At 45.4% G+C, this 21,581-nt stretch overlaps 1 non-coding gene across 1 annotated transcript; it reads right to left on the bottom strand.

The window, feature by feature from the left end:
* Positions 1-16,185: 16,185 nt before the first annotated feature.
* On the bottom strand, positions 16,186-16,258 carry trnar-ucg (transfer RNA arginine (anticodon UCG)). Its single transcript has one exon. It is a non-coding gene; the product is annotated as a tRNA-Arg (tRNA).
* Positions 16,259-21,581: the final 5,323 nt, after the last annotated feature.

Genomic DNA, 21,581 nt, shown 5'->3' with positions numbered 1-21,581 from the left:
GCTCTTGAGGGAGTGCAGTGAAGGGTTACCAGGCTGGTTGAGGGGATGGTGGGGCTGACGTATGAGGAGAGATTAACTGCGTTAGGATTGTTTCCTCCCGAGTTCAGGCGGACGAGGAAGGAATCTCATAGAGACTTATAAAATCTTAACAGGACTAGACAGGATAGATAATACATTCCTCAGAAAAGGAGACCAAAACGGCAAACAATATTGGAGGTGTGGCCTCACCAAGGCGACAACACATCCCTGCTCCTGCACTCAACCTCTCACAATGAAGGCTAGTATACCATCTCTTCATCAAGCAGGAAAGCTGCATTGCATGAAAGCACATTATCTGAAATACACGTGAGCATCTTCCAACGACGAGAGCATGCCGGTGACCTCTGACACCCAAAGTGGTTTCGTGGCTAGATGATGTGCTTACATGGCAATAGACACAGAAATGTATATGCAGTTACATAATTAAACACCCGCGCTGTGGTAGAAAATCACTGCAGGCAGACCTTGAGTATTAATCAGTTTATTGTACGATGCATCATGGGGACACACTCCGCCCGAAGAGAGGCTCAGTTGAACTCCGAACTACCGCAGGAAATTTCAGGATTATAGAGAAAACAAGGACAATGTCTCCATTTTTTAATATTCGAGTGATATCAGCTGCTCTCCAGTCTGCAGGGACTGTATCGGAATGTAGACAATCCTGGCAGTGAATGCATTATCTATTGCTGGAACGACTTTGTGAAGTACGCTTGGATGTAGATTATCAGGCCCTGTGGGTTGATCCACCGTCCATCCCCGCAATTATCAAAGCAACATTTCTTCACTAATATTGATCAGCCTCAGTTCTCCCACTCAGTAAAATTTGCATTCTCCAACATTTCTGGTATCTGATTTGTGTCCGAGAGTGTGAGAGTTGCACATCACAGAGACAGGGCTTTGGCTCAAACTGATCCATGCCAACCAAATTATCCTTCCACGATAATCTTATTTCCCTGCACTTGGCCCTTTATCCTTCTGAACAATTCCTGTGCATGTATTTGTCCAAATACCTTTTAAATATTGTTAATGTTTCTCCCTCAACCACTTCCACTGGCAGCTCATTCTATATGCTTATCGGTCTTTGTGTATAAAAGTTGGCCCTCAGGTTTCATAGAACATAGAAAAATACAGCACAGTACAGGCCCTTCGGCCCTCGGTGTTGCGCCTGGAAGAAGTGTTTTCCCGCCGGGATTGGAATCCCAAACACAGAGATGCGAAACAAACTCCCTCTTGCTCTGCCTTCAGCCACCGGCAGCAGGATTCCACACCGCAATAAGAAACGGGATTGCCTGGTTATAAGTGCAATCACTCAGCTATACCTATAGAACCATGTCACGCCGCTGCTTTCCCGAGTTCCTCTGTCTGTGGAGCTGAGGGAAGAGCATCGTTCTGCATTTGTTTGAATTCAATTGCCTCAGTTTTTGAAAGATATAAATATCGGTACATGGTGTGTCTGGGTGTTTCTGACCGAAGTCCGTGTTTACACTACATATTGACAACTTGCCAGGGTCACCTCCGCGATGAATCCAAGGGCGCTAACATGAACTGTTCGGAAACTTGCAGAGAGAAGCATTGCTGCTGAAGGTGGTTATAACCCAAAGGACAGGGACAGGGTTTCCTCCCACAATCCAAAGATGAGCAGGTCAGTGGAGTTGGCCGTGCTAAATTGACCACAGTGTTAGGTGCGATAGTCAGGGGGTAAATAGAGGGTAGGAGAATGGGTTTGGGTGGGTTTCTCTTCGGAGGGGCAATGTGGACTTGTTGGGCCGAAGGGCCTGTTTCCACACGATAGAGAATCTAATCTAAACAAAAAGACTGTGTGTAAGTCAGGTCACAAAGGTTACAGTCAGCAGCACGGGAGGGAGTCCCTGCTGAAGAGTCCGAATTTGTATCGCCCAGTCTTGGATACGATTCCCAGTCAGGGAATGAAGATTTATTTGTCTTGGTGTGAATTGCCTGAATGAGAATCCGTTCCTCGTTGCACATTGAAAACGCATGTGGTTTCTGCCAGAATCAGCCCAGTGATTGTTTGCATCGATCTCGAAGGACACTGGGAGCAGATACACGGGGAACCGACCACCGGGAATCCCCCTCCAATCATCTCACCTTTCTGAGTTGGAAATGTATCGCTGTCCCTTCAGTGTCGCTGGGTCTAAATCCTGGACCTCCCTTCCCAGCGGTATCATGGCTGTACAACCGCGCCGAGGGATTCAAGTGTCCGGGACATTAAGGTATTCCCTGCATCTCTGGAGTAATTAGGGATGGGCAGTGAGTCCTATCCCACTGAGTGACAGCGATATCCCAGGAATGCGTTTCTAACAGTGAGAGGGTCTATTCGGACATCTGCAAACGGCCGGGTTTAAGGTGAAACGTGGAGCAGGGAAGTGAAATAATGGTGAACTGTGTTATGGACTAGGACAGACCGCTCAAAACATTCGTGAGCAGGCAGCCCAGCCCATAGCTTTGGAATTTGTATCGGTAAGTGTACAGTTACAATTACCCAGATTCAGTTAGCGAAGTTGACTACCAGGTTTAAATCAGAGAATAAAATCATTCACAAAATTACACCATGAAACACGAGCGACAGAATTAGGAATCCCTACAGAACTCAGTATATCCAAACTTGACCTAAGCGTGCTGTTCCGAATACACACAACAGTCCCAATAAGCAACCACCCTTTAAAACAGAGGACAAAAACAGATCAAATATTTCCAGGTTGAGGTGAGAAGCGCAGAACAGGGAGTTTCCACACAGCTCACTGTTAAACTTCCAACCAGTTCTGGACTGAACTGAACTGCTTAGCTAGGGAGCTGACCACTCTCCTTTCATTGCACAGGCCACCAATCAACCATACCGCCCCGTGGCCCAACATTTCACCTCCCCCTCCCACGCTACCGAGGACATGGAGGTCCTGGGCCCCCTTCGCCACCGGTCCCTCACCACCAGACGCCTGAAGGAAGAATGCCTCATCTTCCGCCTCGGAACACTTCAACCCCAGGGCATCAATGTGGACTTCACCTGTTTCCTCATTTCCCCTTCCCCCACCTCACCCTAGTTCCAAACTTCCAGCTCAGCACTGTCCCCATGACTTGTCCGGACTTGCCCTACCTGCCTAGCTCCTTTTCCACCTATCCACTCCACCCTCTCCTCCCTGACCGATCACCCTCATCCCCTCCCCCACTCACCCATTGTACTCTATGCTACTCTCTCCCCACCCCCACCCTCCTCTAGCTTATCTCCCCACGCTTCAGGCTCTCTGCCTTTATTCCTGATGAAGGGCTTTTGCCTGAAACATCGATTTCTCTGCACTTTGGATGCTGCCTGAACTGCTGTGCTCTTCCAGCACCACTGATCCAGAACCTGGTTTCCAGCATCTGCAGTCATTGTTTTTACGTGACTTCTAAAAGATGACCACTTTGGCCTGAAGTCTCATCTGTTTATATCTAAATAAAAGGCTTCTCCATACCCTTTTCATCTCTGTACCAAACCGGTCTCATCGTAAGCCTGGACTGCTTTATTATCCATCTGAAAAATAATCAAGGACAGAATATGCCTGAGAGAAGGAACAACGTTTGGAAAAAAAAGGGACCAGGTTTATGACAACAGCAAAGATGAGTGGGAGGCATGGGGCAGGATGTGAGGTGGAGCTGATGGTGTCAGTGTCGGTGTTCACGGGTCATCCTTCACTGTTTACACTGACTCAAACACCACAGCTGACCAATTCACCTCAATGACCCTGTTCCTCTTGGTGTGAGGTTCCCTGAGAGTGTGTGTTAATATGATTAAGGGACGCCAAGAGGTTGAACACATCCTCTTTACCCTGTCAGTTTAGAGGGATCGAAAGAATCATGTTGAAGCCAATGCAAAAGGAGATTGTCTTTTATTTCTGTCCATTTCCAGTGAAGAATGTTCAGCTGTGAACTGTTTTGGCAAAAGTTTAGGTTGATTGCAATTCTCACTGAGCAACAGTGATACCGAAAACACATTTCGGAGTTAGTGACCAGGTGGTTACCGGACTGCACATATCGGTAAGTGAAGCTGCTCATGTCCTGGTGCTGTTGGTTTAGTTGGTTAATGCACCGGCGAAGTAGATGGGGGTTATTCCGTTCAAATCTGAACGGTGATCGTTGATTGTATTGATGTGTGACTGTGTCAACTTGTTTCAAGTGTATGATCTCCGATCAAACAATTCAGCATGCTGTTTGAGTCGATGATCCGGCTGATGATTCCTGGTTTAAGTCCACGAGTGAGTTTTTATTTCTCTTTAACTATTAATTGAACCTGGAGTTTATTTCAATTATTTCACAAACATTTCTGCTTCCGCTCCTCTGTTACTCCAGCCCTCCCCCAGCCACGCTTCATTCCCAGTTTGGTGGAAATAACGAGGTGAGGCAGGAGACACTGCGGACCTGCTGGGGAATGATCTGGTAATGACACAGACAACACGGTCTGGTCCCCCCTGATTCTCTGCTGTCACCGTTCATTCATTTCACACCAACAGTGAATACACCATTGTGCTCCTATAGCTGTAGTGTAATTGTGTTTTTTTCCTGTTGGATTAGGTATTGTATTTTGAATTTGTAAGTGTGATAATATATTGAGGAAGAAATGTCTCCTGACCTCAGGTCGAAGGGACAGACACATTAATTGGAGAATGTGAGCCCAGTTCTACACAGTCCAGCCAGGGTGGAGAGAGCCTTTCAGCAGCTCCACTCTCAAACTGTCTCCTAATGTCAGGCTTTGTGAAGAACAGAGATGGGGAATAAGGGATATGGACAGACAGAGAGTCGAAGAATGTGGAAGAGGGTCAGGTGGATACACAGAGAAAGAGACACAAATCGAGACACATGTTGAAGTAAACACTGAAAGGACCAATTCTCCTTTCGACATGGCTGTGAACTGACAGAAACTAAACGACAAAAATAAATAATCATTTGAACACAGCCTTTCAGCAGCTCGGGGCAATAGAAACAGCATTACAGCCGATAGAGTCCTTTTGAATTTGTAACGCTGTAAGCTAATGAGAGATTTTGATAAACATTCTGACAGATAAATCTGATCATTTTCTCGGCCCTATTACATAGAAATGTATAACTAACCTGGTTCTGTCTCTCTGAAACACTAACCCTGCTTCTCTCCACACATGTTGCCGGGCCTGCTGAGTTTCTCCATCAATTCTTGTTTTTGGTTTCGGATTCCCAGCATCTGCAGCTCTCTGTTTTATGTTAATCTTATTAACGATTGGGACAAATCCAATGAACTTGCAGGTTTGGAAAATTGGTCAGAAATACTGTTACCACGATATGTTTACAGAACACAACACCCATTCCCTGACCGGGAATAGAACCAGTGCCACGGCGGTGAGAGAACCGAATCTGAACCAGGAGGTAACATGAGAAGGTGGGAGAAGCATTCGCATTTATTCTCAGTGATACCGCTTTTGTCTTTTTCTTTCTGATTATTTTTTATCTGTCCATTAATTTCAATTTGTCTTTGAAGTTTTGCAGAATGAGAAACGACCATTCAGCCCATCGTGCAGTGCGGCTCAAAGACATCCAGCTTTTCTAGTCCCAGATTCCAGGTCTTGACCCATAACATTGTATGTTCGGATGTTTGCAGTGAACATGTTAAAGAGATTCTCCCAGTGATCTTAAATGACACAGCAATGGGACTGAAGTTTGAAATGATCACACTGTTTTGTGCCCACCCTTGACGAACACATCCTTATTTTCACCCACAGAGAGAGACACACAGACTCATACCCTGTGAGGGGCAAAACTCTCAGCATTATACCCGCCCCTTGTGCTTCACTTTTGCCCTCCGACCTCGCATACCTGCTTCTCCAGCAAAAGGCAGCTTTAGGTGTAACTCAAGCCAGTTGGACAGACAATGAGAGATGCTGCGGTGAGCTGGAATTTAAAACGGTCAACAGACCCGATTGCAGCTTTTAAATTTAAAAACGTACTGATCCAATCCCTGCAGCTGCACAGACCCTGACATAATAGGAGCTGTCATCCACCGGTCTGAGAATGAGCTACAATGGACAGGAATGCAATTTCCAATTGCAAAACACACGGTTCTCATCCCAGCAGCTCCTCACATTGTGTCAAATCAGGACCTGCTATGCATCGGTCTGACAACAGATTGTAATGGACCTAAATACTGCTTTCAAATTCGACAGAGCACTGATGAAATCCCCACAGCTCCTCAGAAGCTGACATACACCTGTGTGAGAATGAGCTGCAACGGGCTGAAATGCAACTTTCAAATCCAAAACGCAAGAATGCAATTCCATCACCTCAGAAACGGAAATGCAAAAGGAAGCCTGCGGAATAAAGCTCTCATTGCTACCAAGCCAGGTAGGACTCGAATCTACAACCTTCTGATGTGAAGTCGGTCACGTTATCCATTACGCTGCTTAGAATCAGACCGGTTCCCTGATCCATCATAAGATTATTAAAGGATTGGACACTCTGGAGGCAGGAAACATGTTTCCGCTGATGGGTGAGTGCCGAACCAGAGGACACAAGCTTAAAAATACGGGGTAGACCATTTAGGAGAGAGATGAGGAGAAACGTCTTCACCCAGAAAGTGGTGGCTGTGTGGAATGCTCTGCCACAGAGGGCAGTGGAGGCCCAGTCTCTGGATTCATTTAAGAAAGAGTTGGATAGAGCTCTCAAGGATAGTGTAATCAAGGGTTATGGAGATAAGGCAGGAGCAGGATACTGATTAAGGATGATCAGCCATGATCATATTGAATGGTGGTGCAGGCTCGAAGGGCTGAATGGCCTACTCCTGCACCTATTGTCTATTGTCTATTTGTAGATAGCGCCACTTCACCACAAACCATCGCCTCAGAACGAGCCCTTGTTATCATCAGGCTGTTCTGTACCTTCTTTCAGTGCTACTCCTGAACAACATCAATTTATCAAAGCGCCACTATCTTCACATTGAATCCCAGGGCGAAAACATGAACTGTTCGGAAACTTGGAGAGAGAAGCATTGCTGCTGAAGGTGGTTATAACCCAAAGGACAGGGACAGGGTGCTCCGGTTTCCACCCACAATCCAAAGATGTGCGGGTCAGTGGAATTGGCCGTGCTAAATTGACCACAGTGTTAGGTGCGATAGCCAGGGGGTAAATAGAGGGTAGGGGAGCGGGTTTGGGTGGGTTTCTCTTCGGAGGGGCAGTGTGGACTTGTTGGGTCGAAGGGCCTGTTTCCACACGGTAGAGAATCTAATCTAAACAAAAAAACTGTGTGTAAGTCAGGTCACAAAGGTTACAGTCAGCAGCACGGAAGGGAGTCCCTGCTGAAGAGTCCGTGTTTGCATCGTCCAGACTTGGATACGTTTCCCAGTAAGGGAATGAAGATTTATTTGTCTTGGTGTGAATTACCTGAATGAGAATCCGTTCCTCGTTGCACACAGAAGACACATGTGGTTTCTGGCCAGAACCAGCCCAGTGATTGTTTGCATCGAACTCGAAGAACACTGGCAGCAGATACACGGGGAACCGACCACCGGAAATCCCCCTCCAATCATCTCACCGTTCTGAGTTGGAAATGTACCGCTGTCCCTTCAGTGTCGCTGGGTCTAAATCCTGGACCTCCCTTCCCAGCGGTATCATGGCTGTACAACCGCGCTGAGGGATTCAAGTGTCCGGGACATTAGGGTATTCCCCGAATCTCTGGAGTAATTAGGGATGGGCAGTGAGTCCTATCCCACTGAGTGACAGCGATATCCCAGGAATGCGTTTCTAACAGTGAGAGGGTCTATTCGGACATCTGCAAACAGCCGGGTTTAAGTTGAAACGTGGAGCAGGGAAGTGAAATAACGGTGAACCGTGTTATGGACTAGGACAGACCGCTCAAAACATTCGTGAGCAGGCAGCCCAGCCCATAGCTTTGGAATTTGTATTGGTAAGTCTACAGTTACAATTACCCAGATTCAGTTAGCGAAGTTGACTACAAGGTTTAAAATCAGAGAATAAAATAATTCACAAAATTACACCATGAAACACGAACGACAGAATTAGGAATACCTACAGAACTCAATCTATCCAAACTTGACCTAAGCTTGCTGTTCCGAATATGCACAACAGTCCCAATAAGCAACCCCCCTTTAAAACAGAGGACAAAAACAGGTCAAATGCTTCCAGGTTGAGGTTAGAAGCGCAGAACAGGGAGTTTCCACACAGCTCACTGTTAAACTTCCAACCAGTTCTGGACTGAACTGAACTGCTTAGCTAGGGAGCTGACCACTCTCCTTTCATTGCACAGGCCACCAATCAACCACACCGCCCCGTGGCCCAACATTTCACCTCCCCCTCCCACTCTGCCGAGGACATGGAGGTCCTGGGCCTCCTTCACCTACGCTCCCTCACCACCAGACGCCTGGAGGAAGAACGCCTCATCTTCCGCCTCGGAACACTTCAACCCCAGGGCATCAATGTGGACTTCACCTGTTTCCTCATTTCCCCTTCCCCCACCTCACCCTAGTTCCAAACTTCCAGCTCAGCACTGTCCCCATGACTTGTCCGGACTTGTCCTACCTGCCTAGCTCCTTTTCCACCTATCCACTCCACCCTCTCCTCCCTGACCTATCACCCTCATCCCCTCCCCCACTCACCCATTGTACTCTATGCTACTCTCTCCCCACCCCCACCCTCCTCTAGCTTATCTCCCCACGCTTCAGGCTCTCTGCCTTTATTCCTGATGAAGGGCTTTTGCCTGAAACATCGATTTCTCTGCACTTTGGATGCTGCCTGAACTGCTGTGCTCTTCCAGCACCACTGATCCAGAACCTGGTTTCCAGCATCTGCAGTCATTGTTTTTACGTGACTTCTAAAAGATGACCACTTTGGCCTGAAGTCTCATCTGTTTATATCTAAATAAAAGGCTTCTCCATACCCTTTTCATCTCTGTACCAAACCGGTCTCATCGTAAGCCTGGCCTGCTTTATTATCCATCTGAAAAATAATCAAGGACAGAATATGCCTGAGAGAAGGAACAACGTTTGGAAAAAAAAGGGACCAGGTTTATGACAACAGCAAAGATGAGTGGGAGGCATGGGGCAGGATGTGAGGTGGAGCTGATGGTGTCAGTGTCGGTGTTCACGGGTCATCCTTCACTGTTTACACTGACTCAAACACCACAGCTGACCAATTCACCTCAATGACCCTGTTCCTCTTGGTGTGAGGTTCCCTGAGAGTGTGTATTAATATGATGAAGGGACGCCAAGAGGTTGAACACATCCTCTTTACCCTGTCAGTTTAGAGGGATCGAAAGAATCATGTTGAAGCCAAGGCAAAAGGAGATTGTGTTTTATTTCTGTCCATTTCCAGTGAAGAATGTTCGACTGTGAACTGTTTTGGCAAAAGTTTAGGTTGATTGCAATTCTCACTGAGCAACAGTGATACCGAAAACACATTTCGGAGTTAGTGACCAGGTGGTTACAGGACTGCACATATCGGTAAGTGAAGCTGCTCATGTCCTGGTGCTGTTGGTTTAGTTGGTTAATACACCGGAGAAGTAGATGGGGTTTATTCCGTTCAAATCTGAACGGTGATCGCTGATTGTATTGATGTGTGACTGCGTCAACTTGTTTCAAGTGTATGATCTCCGATCAAACAATTCAGCATGCTGTTTGAGTCGGTGATCCGGCTGATGATTCCTGGTTTCATTCCACGAGTGAGTTTTTATTTCTCTTTAACTATTAATTGAACCTGGAGTTTATTTCAATTATTTCACAAACATTTCTGCTTTCGCTCCTCTGTTACTCCAGCCCACCCCCAGCCACGCTTCTTTCCCAGTTTGGTGGAAATAACGAGGTGAGGCAGGAGACACTGCAGACCTGCTGGGGAATGATCTGGTAATGACACAGACAACACGATCTGATCGCACTGATTCTCTGCTGTCACCGTTCATTCATTTCACACCAACAGTAAATACATTATTGTGCTCCTATAGCTGTAGTGTAATTGTGGTTTTGTCCTGTTGGATTAGGTATTGTATTTTAAATTTGAAAGTGTGATAATATATTGAGGAAGAAATGTCTCCTGAAATCAGGTCGAAGGGACGGACACATTAATTGGAGAATGTGAGCCCAGTTCTACACAGTCCAGCCAGGGTGGAGAGAGCCTTTCAGCAGCTCCACTCTCAAACTGTCTCCTAATGTCAGGCTTTGTGAAGAACAGAGATGGGGAATAAGGGATATGGACAGACAGAGAGTCGGAGAATGTGGAAGAGGGTCAGGTGGATACACAGAGAAAGAGACAGAAATGAAGACACATGTTGATGTAAACACTGAAAGGACCAATTCTCCTTTCGACATGGCTGTGAACTGACACAAACGAATCGAAAACGAAATAATCATTTAAGCACAATCTTTCAGCAGCTCGGGGCAATAAAACAGCATTACAGCCGATAGAGTCCTTTTGAATTTGTAACGCTGTAAGCTAATGAGAGATTTTGATAAACATTCTGACAGATAAATCTGATCATTTTCTCGGCCCTATTACATAGAAATGTATAACTAACCTGGTTCTGTCTCTCTGAAACACTAACCCTGCTTCTCTCCACACATGTTGCCGGGCCTGCAGAGTTTCTCCAACAATTTTTGTTTTTGGTGTCGGATTTCCAGCATCTGCAGCTCTCTGTTTTATGTTAATCTTATTAACGATTGGGACAAATCCAATGAACTTGCAGGTTTGGAAAATTGGTCAGGAATACGGTTACCACGATATGTTTACAGAACACAACACCCATTCCCTGACCGGGAATAGAACCAGTGCCGCGGCGGTGAGAGCACCGAATCTGAACCAGGAGGTAACATGAGAAGGTGGGAGAAGCATTCGCATTTATTCTCAGTGATACCGCTTTTGTCTTTTTCTTTCTGATTATTTTTTATCTGCCCATTAATTTCAATTTGTCTTTGAAGTTTTGCAGAATGAGAAACGACCATTCAGCCCATCGTGCAGTGCGGCTCAAAGACATCCAGCTTTTCTAGTCCCAGATTCCAGGTCTTGACCCATAACATTGTATGTTCGGATGTTTGCAGTGAACATGTCAAAGAGATTCTCCCAGTGATCTTAAATGACACAGCAATGGGACTGAAGTTTGAAATGATCACACTGTTTTGTGCCCACCCTTGACGAACACATCCTTATTTTCACCCACAGAGAGAGACACACAGACTCATACCCTGTGAGGGGCAAAACTCTCAGCATTATACCCGCCCCTTGTGCTTCACTTTTGCCCTCCGACCTCGCATACCTGCTTCTCCAGCAAAAGGCAGCTTTAGGTGCAACTCAAGCCAGTTGGACAGACAATGAGAGATGCTGCGGTGAGCTGGAATTTAAAACGGTCAACAGACCCGATTGCAGCGTTTAAATTTAAAAACGTACTGATCCAATCCCTGCAGCTGCACAGACCCTGACATAACAGGAGCTGTCATCCACCGGTCTGAGAATGAGCTACAATGGACAGGAATGCAATTTCCAATTGCAAAACACACGGTTCTCATCCCAGCAGCTCCTCACATTGTGTCAAATCAGGACCTGCTATGCATCGGTCTGACAACAGATTGTAATGGACCTAAATACTGCTTTCAAATTCGACAGAGCACTGATGAAATCCCCACAGCTCCTCAGAAGCTGACATACACCTGTGTGAGAATGAGCTGCAACGGGCTGAAATGCAACTTTCAAATCCAAAACGCAAGAATGCAATTCCATCACCTCAGAAACGGAAATGCAAAAGGAAGCCTGCGGAATAAAGCTCTCATTGCTCCCAAGCCAGGTAGGACTCGAATCTACAACCTTCTGATGCGAAGTCAGTCACATTATCTATTACGCTGATTAGAATCAGACGGGTTCCCTGACCGATCATAAGATTATTAAAGGATTGGACACTCTGGAGGCAGGAAACATGTTTCCGCTGATGGGTGAGTGCCGAACCAGAGGACACAAGCTTAAAAATACGGGGTAGACCATTTAGGAGAGAGATGAGGAGAAACGTCTTCACCCAGAAAGTGGTGGCTGTGTGGAATGCTCTGCTCCAGAGGGCAGTGGAGGCCCAGTCTCTGGATTCATTTAAGAAAGAGTTGGATAGAGCTCTCAAGGATAGTGGAATCAAGGGTTATGGAGATAAGGCAGGAAGAGGATACTTATTAAGGATGATCAGCCATGATCATATTGAATGGTGGTGCAGGCTCGAAGGGCTGAATGGCCTACTCCTGCACCTATTGTCTATTGTCTATTTGTAGATAGCGCCACTTCACCACAAACCATCGCCTCAGAACGAGCCCTTGTTATCATCAGGCTGTTCTGTACCTTCTTTCAGTGCTACTCCTGAACAACATCAATTTATCAAAGCGCCACTATCTTCACATTGAATCCCAGGGCGAAAACATGAACTGTTCGGAAACTTGGAGAGAGAAGCATTGCTGCTGAAGGTGGTTATAACCCAAAGGACAGGGACAGGGTGCTCCGGTTTCCACCCACAATCCAAAGATGTGCGGGTCAGTGGAATTGGCCGTGCTAAATTGACCACAGTGTTAGGTGCGATAGCCAGGGGGTAAATAGAGGGTAGGGGAGCGGGTTTGGGTGGGTTTCTCTTCGGAGGGGCAGTGTGGACTTGTTGGGTCGAAGGGCCTGTTTCCACACGGTAGAGAATCTAATCTAAACAAAAAAACTGTGTGTAAGTCAGGTCACAAAGGTTACAGTCAGCAGCACGGAAGGGAGTCCCTGCTGAAGAGTCCGTGTTTGCATCGTCCAGACTTGGATACGTTTCCCAGTAAGGGAATGAAGATTTATTTGTCTTGGTGTGAATTACCTGAATGAGAATCCGTTCCTCGTTGCACACAGAAGACACATGTGGTTTCTGGCCAGAACCAGCCCAGTGATTGTTTGCATCGAACTCGAAGAACACTGGCAGCAGATACACGGGGAACCCACCGCCGGAAATCCCCCTCCAATCATCTCACCGTTCTGAGTTGGAAATGTACCGCTGTCCCTTCAGTGTCGCTGGGTCTAAATCCTGGACCTCCCTTCCCAGCGGTATCATGGCTGTACAACCGCGCTGAGGGATTCAAGTGTCCGGGACATTAGGGTATTCCCTGAATCTCTGGAGCAATTAGGGATGGGCAGTGAGTCCTATCCCACTGAGTGACAGCGATATCCCAGGAATGCGTTTCTAACAGTGAGAGGGTCTACTCGGACATCTGCAAACAGCCGGGTTTAAGTTGAAACGTGGAGCAGGGAAGTGAAATAACGGTGAACTGTGTTATGGACTAGGACAGACCGCTCAAAACATTCGTGAGCAGGCAGCCCAGCCCATAGCTTTGGAATTTGTATTGGTAAGTCTACAGTTACAATTACCCAGATTCAGTTAGCGAAGTTGACTACCAGGTTTAAATCAGAGAATAAAATAATTCACAAAATTACACCATGAAACACGAACGACAGAATTAGGAATACCTACAGAACTCAATCTATCCAAACTTGACCTAAGCTTGCTGTTCCGAATATACACAACAGTCCCAATAAGCAACCCGCCTTTAAAACAGAGGACAAAAACAGGTCAAATGCTTCCAGGTTGAGGTTAGAAGCGCAGAACAGGGAGTTTCCACACAGCTCACTGTTAAACTTCCAACCAGTTCTGGACTGAACTGAACTGCTCAGCTAGAGAGCTGACCACTCTCCTTTCATTGCACAGGCCACCAATCAACCACACCGCCCCGTGGCCCAACATTTCAACTCCCCCTCCCACTCTGCCGAGGACATGGAGGTCCTGGGCCCCCTTCACCTCCGCTCCCTCACCACCAGACGCCTGGAGGAAGAACGCCTCAACTACGCCTCGGAACACTTCAGCCCCAGGGCATCAATGTGGACTTCACCTGTTTCCTCATTTCCCCTTCCCCCACCTCACCCTAGTTCCAAACTTCCAGCTCAGCACTGTCCCCATGACTTGTCCGGACTTGCCCTACCTGCCTAGCTCCTTTTCCACCTATCCACTCCACTCTCTCCTCCCTGACCGATCACCTTCATCCCCTCCCCCACTCACCCATTGCACTCTATGCTACTCTCTCCCCACCCCCACCCTCCTCTAGCTTATCTCCCCACGCTTCAGGCTCTCTGCCTTTATTCCTGATGAAGGGCTTTTGCCTGAAACGTCGATTTCTCTGCACTTTGGATGCTGCCTGAACTGCTGTGCTCTTCCAGCACCACTGATCCAGAACCTGGTTTCCAGCATCTGCCGTCATTGTTTTTACGTGACTTCTAAAAGATGACCACTTTGGCCTGAAGTCTCATCTGTTTATATCTAAATAAAAGGCTTCTCAAAACCCTTTTCATCTCTGTACCAAACCGGTCTCATCGTAAGCCTGGCCTGCTTTATTATCCATCTGAAAAATAATCAAGGACAGAATATGCCCGAGAGAAGGAACAACGTTTGGAAAAAAAAGGGACCAGGTTTATGACAACAGCAAAGATGAGTGGGAGGCATGGGGCAGGATGTGAGGTGGAGCTGATGGTGTCAGTGTCGGTGTTCACGGGTCATCCTTCACTGTTTACACTGACTCAAACACCACAGCTGGCCAATTCACCTCAATGACCCTGTTCCTCTTGGTGTGAGGTTCCCTGAGAGTGTGTATTAATATGATGAAGGGACGCCAAGAGGTTGAACACATCCTCTTTACCCTGTCAGTTTAGAGGGATCGAAAGAATCATGTTGAAGCCAAGGCAAAAGGAGATTGTGTTTTATTTCTGTCCATTTCCAGTGAAGAATGTTCGGCTGTGAACTGTTTTGGCAAAAGTTTAGGTTGATTGCAATTCTCACTGAGCAACAGTGATACCGAAAACACATTTCGGAGTTAGTGACCAGGTGGTTACAGGACTGCACATATCGGTAAGTGAAGCTGCTCATGTCCTGGTGATGTGGTTTAGTTGGTTAATGCACTTGCAAAGTAGATGGGGGTAATTCCGTTCAAATCTGAACGGTGCTCGCTGATTGTATTGATGTGTGACTGTGTCAACTTGTTGCAAGTGTATGATCTCCGACCAAACAATTCAGCATGCTGTTTGAGTCGGTGATCCGGCTGATGATTCCTCGTTTCATTCCACGAGTGAGTTTTTATTTCTCTTTAACTATTAATTGAACCTGGAGTTTATTTCAATTGTTTCACAAACATTTCTGCTTCCGCTCCTCTGTTACTCCAGCCCACCCCCAGCCACGCTTCTTTCCCAGTTTGGTGGAAATAACGAGGTGAGGCAGGAGACACTGCAGACCTGCTGGGGAATGATCTGGTAATGACACAAACAACACGATCTGATCGCACTGATTCTCTGCTGTCGCCGTTCATTCATTTCACACCGACAGTAAATACATTATTGTGCTCCTGTAGTTGTATTATAATTGTGTTTTTGTCCTGTTGGATTAGGTATTGTATTTTGAATTTGTAAGTGTGATAATATATTGAGGAAGAAATGTCTCCTGATCTCAGGTCGAAGGGACAGACACATTAATTGGAGAATGTGAGCCCAGTTCTACACAGTCCAGCCAGGGTGGAGAGAGCCTTTCAGCAGCTCCACTCTCAAACTGTCTCCTAATGTCAGGCTTTGTGAAGAACAGAGATGGGGAATAAGGGATATGGACAGACAGAGAGTCGAAGAATGTGGAAGAGGGTCAGGTGGATACACAGAGAAAGAGATACAAATGGAGACACATGTTGATGTAAACACTGAAAGGACCAATTCTCCTTTCGACATGGCTGTGAACTGACACAAACGAAACGACAAAAAAAAAAGTCATTCGAGCACAATCTTTCAGGAGCTGAGGGTAATAGAAACAGCATTAGAGCCGATGGAGTCCTTTTGAATTTGTAACGCTGCAAGCTAATGAGAGATTTTGATAAACATTCTGACAGATAAATCGGATCATTTTCTCGGCCCTATTTCAAATTCGACAGAGCACTGATCAGAACCACACAGCTCCTCAGAAGCTGACATACACCGGTCTGAGAATGAGCTGCAACGGGCTGAAATGCAACTTTCAAATTCACAAACGCACGAATCCAATCCCAGCATCTCCAAACAACTCAGAAATGGCAATGCAACAAGAAGCATGCTCAACAATGAGCGCCACGGCCCCGAGCCAGGTAGGACTCGAATCTACAATCTTCTGATCCGAAGTCAGACGCGTTATCCATTACGCTACTGGCCCCAATCGCGGGAGGGGCGCTGACAGGTTGTCAGTATGTAATGTAAACACGGACTTCGGTCAGAAACGGCCTTCATCGGGTGAATAATCAGCAGAAATTATCACCGTCACTGCTTCACCTCGAAGTCTCCCCTTTGTGAAGCAGCGCCTTTCACTGACAGAGAAAAGATATTTGTCCTCATGTGTCTGCTTCAGTGTCTCTTGTTCCTGTGCTGAGAGTTTCCATTGTTTTATTCACAGTCACTTTGCGGGTTTAGGTTCCACCCCAGTGAAATGTACTTTCATACATTGAATCATGGTCTATTCCAGTCAATGCCTTGACCAAATTCAGCGAGAAAACTCTAGTCAGGAATCTGGAAACACACCAATTCACACAAAGCTGGCAATGCACGGGTGAAAAATGAGGTCTGCAGATGCTGGGGATCACAGCTGAAAATGTGTTGCTGGTTAAAGCACAGCAGGCCAGGCAGCATCCAAGGAATAGGAAATTCGACGTTTCGGGCACAAGCCCTTCATCAGGGTGCACGGGTGAATCCGAGCTGTTCAGGGAGTGCATTGGAGATTGACGCCACTTCTGACCTGGAAGAAGTGTTTTCCCGCCGGGATTGGAATCCCAAACACAGAGATGCGAAACAAACTCCCTCTTGCTCTGCCTTCAGCCACCGGCAGCAGGATTCGACACCGCAATAAGAAACGGGATTGCCTGTTTATAAGTGCAATCACTCAGCTATAACTATAGAACCATGTCACGCCGCTGCTTTCCCGAGTTCCTCTGTCGGTGGAGCTGAGGGAAGAGCATCGTTCTGCATTTGTTTGAATTCAATTGCCTCAGCGCAGTGGAAGCCGGGACGCTAAATGTCTTCAAGGCAGAGATTGATCAATTCTTGATGTCACAAGGAACTAAGGGCTACGGGGAGAATGCTGGTAAGTGGAGTTGAAATGCCCATCAGCCATGATTGAATGGTCGAGTGGACTCAATGGGCTGAATGGCCTTACTTCCACTCCTATGTCTTATGGTCTTATAGTCTTATGGATTACCCAACGCCTGGAACCTGCTGAGTTCATGCCTTTCATGGTCGTTTATATTTCTATAAGATACCCCGTAAATCGCCTACCCTTTAAATGAAAAATTAAAGATTCAACACCCGAGTCTCCGTATCAACGGTCTCACTCTCCATTTCGATTAAAATGTTCTAGCGTGTCATGGTTGCTTGTACCCAAGGGATCTGCTACAGTTAGATTAGCAATGATTAACTTCTCATTACACAGCATCCAGTGTAAGATGGCCTGCTTTCTAGTTGGTTTCTGCACGTATTGGTCAAGGAAACCATCCCACATACAATCCAGAAATTCATCCTCTCCACCATTGTAACTAAATTGGTTAGTCCAGTCGATGTGCAGTTAACATCATGCATGATCACCAAAATTCCCTCATCACATGCATCTCAGATTTCCTGTTTACTGCCATTCTCAACATCGCAGTTTGGAGGTGTGCATGTGACACCCACTTATGTTTTTTTTACCCTTGTTTTTTTTCACTCGGCCCATAAAGACGCCAAATTGTCAGAGTTGGTATCGTTAAGAGAGATGAACAAACCTTCACGACAAGGAATGGAGACATTTCTCTCAAAAGTTGACCTTGATTTGATGCTAATTAGTCTTATCCACTTTCAATGAGTTGTTGCATAATGCTACAGCTGCCAGCTAAAGGTGATGAGCTAGAATAAGCGTGCAATTGCTTTCTCAATAGATTGATATCAGACACGTATTGTTGACATTTTTACCATCAGTGTAATGTCAGTGCTTCTCCAGCAGATGGAAGTGCGGACTGATAGTCGCTTCTCCGATCAACACATTCAGGTCTGTTGTGACACACTGCTGGTACAATTGAGATTAATTGCTGGTTTTCTTAGCCACGTCACAACCATTGCACAAAGTGGTATTAAATGTTTTTGAAAGACATGACGTAAAGCAGGCATGCTTAAGTATTACTGAGCCATAGGCTTTATCATTAGTCGATATACAATCCATGCAGGTGAAGGTCAGAAATACCATGGGAAAGACAACGTTGCTGGAATAAATTTTAGAATCATGACATTATTAAGAAAGCACGCCAGAGATCAGAAGATGATGAAGCATGTAAAGAAAGGCATTGGATTAATCACTGGCAAATTAATCTTCACATCAATTGACAGACAGACAGAAAGACTTTTACACTTAATGGTAAGGTCCTAGGGAGTGTTGCTGAACAAGGAGACCTTGGAGTGCAGGTTCATAGCTCCTTGAAGCTGGAGTCGCAGGTAGACAGGAGAGCGAAGAAGGCGCTTGATATGCTTTCCTTTATTGGTCAGAGTTTTGAGTACAGGAATTGGGCGGGTCATGTTACGGCAGTACAGGACATTGGTTAGGCCACGTTTGGAATATTGCGTGCAACTCTGGTCTCCTTTCTATCGGAATGATGATGTGAAACTTGGAAGGGGTAAGGAAAGTTTCATAAGGATGCTGCCAGGGTTGGAGGATTTGAGAGGTTGAATAGGCTGGGGCTGTTTCCCTTGGAACATCGGAGGCTGAGGGGTGACCTTATCGAGGTTTCTAAAATCATGAGGGGTATGGATAGGATAAATAAACAAAGTTTTTTCTCCGGAGTGGGGGAGTCCAGAACTAGAAGACATAAGTTTATGGTGAGAGGGGAAAGTTATAAAGGAGACCTAAGGGGGCAACTGTTTTCATGCAGAGGGTGGTACGTGTATGGAATGAGGTGCCAGAGGATGTGGTGGAGGCTGGTACAATTGCAACATTTAAAGGACACCTGGATAGGCATATGAATAGGAAGAGTTTGGAGGGGGATGGGTACTGGCAGGTGGGACGAGATTAGGTTGGGGTATTTGATCGGCATGGACGAGTTGGACTGAAGTGTCTGTTTCTGTGCTGTACATTTCTATGACTCTATCAACAAAGGTAGTCACAAAGAAGAATTCATATAGATCCCTGAAACAGTATATCGCGGTTCAACCTGGAATCTTGGTGTACTGAACCTGGTAATGTGCAATGAGTCAGATTTTATGCATGGGGACAGACTGAAAGATTGCCTCGGAACAGAGAGGTTTGAGCATTCATTTGGAGAGGGAGAATCTTACATCCGCAACAAATGTGCTCAGCTTATATGAGTGTAATTGTAAACGGATGAGGGCAGGGTTTGCTGGAATGGACCAGGAAACGGGAACAATGTGAAGAACAATGGCAATCCATTCAGAGAAACAGTTCAACGCTCACAGTAATGATATAATTCAAGTGAGAAGGAAGAAATCTAGGAAGGGGACGAGTGCATTATGTTTATGTAGAAGAGTTGCAAATAGCAACAAATTGAATTAAAAGGAAAACATAAAAAGTGGGAAATATTTTCGGTGAGCAGGACATTCGGAATGTTTATAGAAATATCAATAAGCCTGCAAATTGAACAGGCAAATGGACGTGCATGGAATAGTGTAGGTGGGATGGGCTTCAGATTAGTATGACAGGGCGGCGCAACATGGAGGGCCGAAGGGCCTGTACTGCGCTGTAATGTTCTATGTTCCATGTAAAGATTAATAAGGAGGGAGAAGGTAAACATCGAAAGTGAAACTACAGCTGATATTAAAGTGGACGGCAAGAGCATTCTTAAATAGAAAGAACTGAAGAGAAAAACCAACGTGAATATAGGCCCATATTGAATGAAGCTGGGAATTCCTGACTGGGAACCACGAAATGACAGAAAATATGAATAAATAGTCAGCATCTGCCTTGAAAGAAGCAGGCAAAAAAAATCTATAATTAAGAAATAATGAATGGCAAAAGGAACGGCGAGCAATGCAATACAATGACTTTCACTAAAAAGAAAACATCAGAGAAATTTACAGGAGTATTTACCGCAAAAAGCATTGGAACTAATGAGGTGCAATCCAAGATAGAAAAATAAGTAAGAAAAAAAATGTGTTGGATGCACTAGTTGTAACTTTCCAATAATCATTAGGTTTCAGGAAAGTATGACGAGATTGGCAAAGTGACAAGGTAACATCTTCACTCAAAAAAAGTAAGGACACAAAAAAGTCTGACTGAGGCCATTATTGGATAATTAACATCCTTTATTGGAGAAATTGCGTCGTCTATAATAAAGCACGTCACACCAGAGCATTTAGGAATACATGACATGATCAAGAGGACTGAGAATGGATTTACCAAAGGGATATATCGCTTGATAAATGTGTTAGAATTCTTTAAGTATAAGGAGGAAATTGTGATTTTTTTTGTTTTCTGAAGACATTTAATAAGGTACCACACGTAAGATTATTTAACAAGATAACAGCCTGTGGTTTCAGAGGTATTGTGTTGCCACGGGGAGAAGATTGTGGAAATCACAAGTGTAAGAGTGTTTGATTCCACATTTAACTTTACAGGATGTCAATCTCTACTTGGTGAATACCACATAAATCCGTTTCAGGGGACACAAATATTTACAAAGTATTTTAACGACTTAGATGAGGGAAGTGAATGTACTGCAGACAAGTTCGCAAATGACACGAAAATTGTAGAGGAGGTTAGTGGTGGGTATGAAGCAAAACAGTTTGCAGAGGGTGATAGATTGGAAAAGAGAGGGAACAAGAAACTTTGCATATTAATATAATGGGGTGAAATAAATCAGAAATGACATAAAAATGAAGTTAGGAATTTTAGCAGGAAAGGTAGAGCAACTGAATATTATTTACATAGAGATTGAATTCTGAAATATACAGAACAGATTTTGTAATCCTCATCACAGAATGACGAAATGCTAGCTTTTAATTTTAACTGCAACGTAGGCAAACATAATGCTGGGCTTTGTTTAAAATCTAATGGAATATTGAGAGTTGGAATAATAATAAAAAAAACAGCAGATAAATGCGTGGCTGAGGAGCTGTTGCAGGGGCTAGGATTCACATTTCCCGATCATTGAGATCTCTTCATCAACAGAAATGACATCTTTAAGAGGGACAGGTTTCACTTGAATTGGAAAGGGACCAACACTGTTATGGGAAAACTTTCTCGTGATACCCTGAAGGCTTCAAGCTGGTAAGGGTGATGGTGAGACTCAACGCAACAGTGAGAAAAAGGAAAAGGTTGAGGATGGTAAAATAGACACGATGAACCATTCGAAGAGTCAAGACAGGCAACAGTTTGGCATAAATGAGGTAAGACTGCAAAGCAGCATTTACTTGAGTGCAAGAGGCCTGACAGACGGGGCAGGTGAACATAGGGCATGGCTGGGAATTTGGGATGGGGGTATCGTAACTATTACAGAAATGTGGCTCAG

This window comes from Hemiscyllium ocellatum, assembly GCF_020745735.1.
Source record: "Hemiscyllium ocellatum isolate sHemOce1 chromosome X unlocalized genomic scaffold, sHemOce1.pat.X.cur. SUPER_X_unloc_2, whole genome shotgun sequence".
Lineage (NCBI taxonomy): Eukaryota > Metazoa > Chordata > Chondrichthyes > Orectolobiformes > Hemiscylliidae > Hemiscyllium > Hemiscyllium ocellatum.
This window is presented reverse-complemented; position numbering and strand designations above follow the sequence as displayed.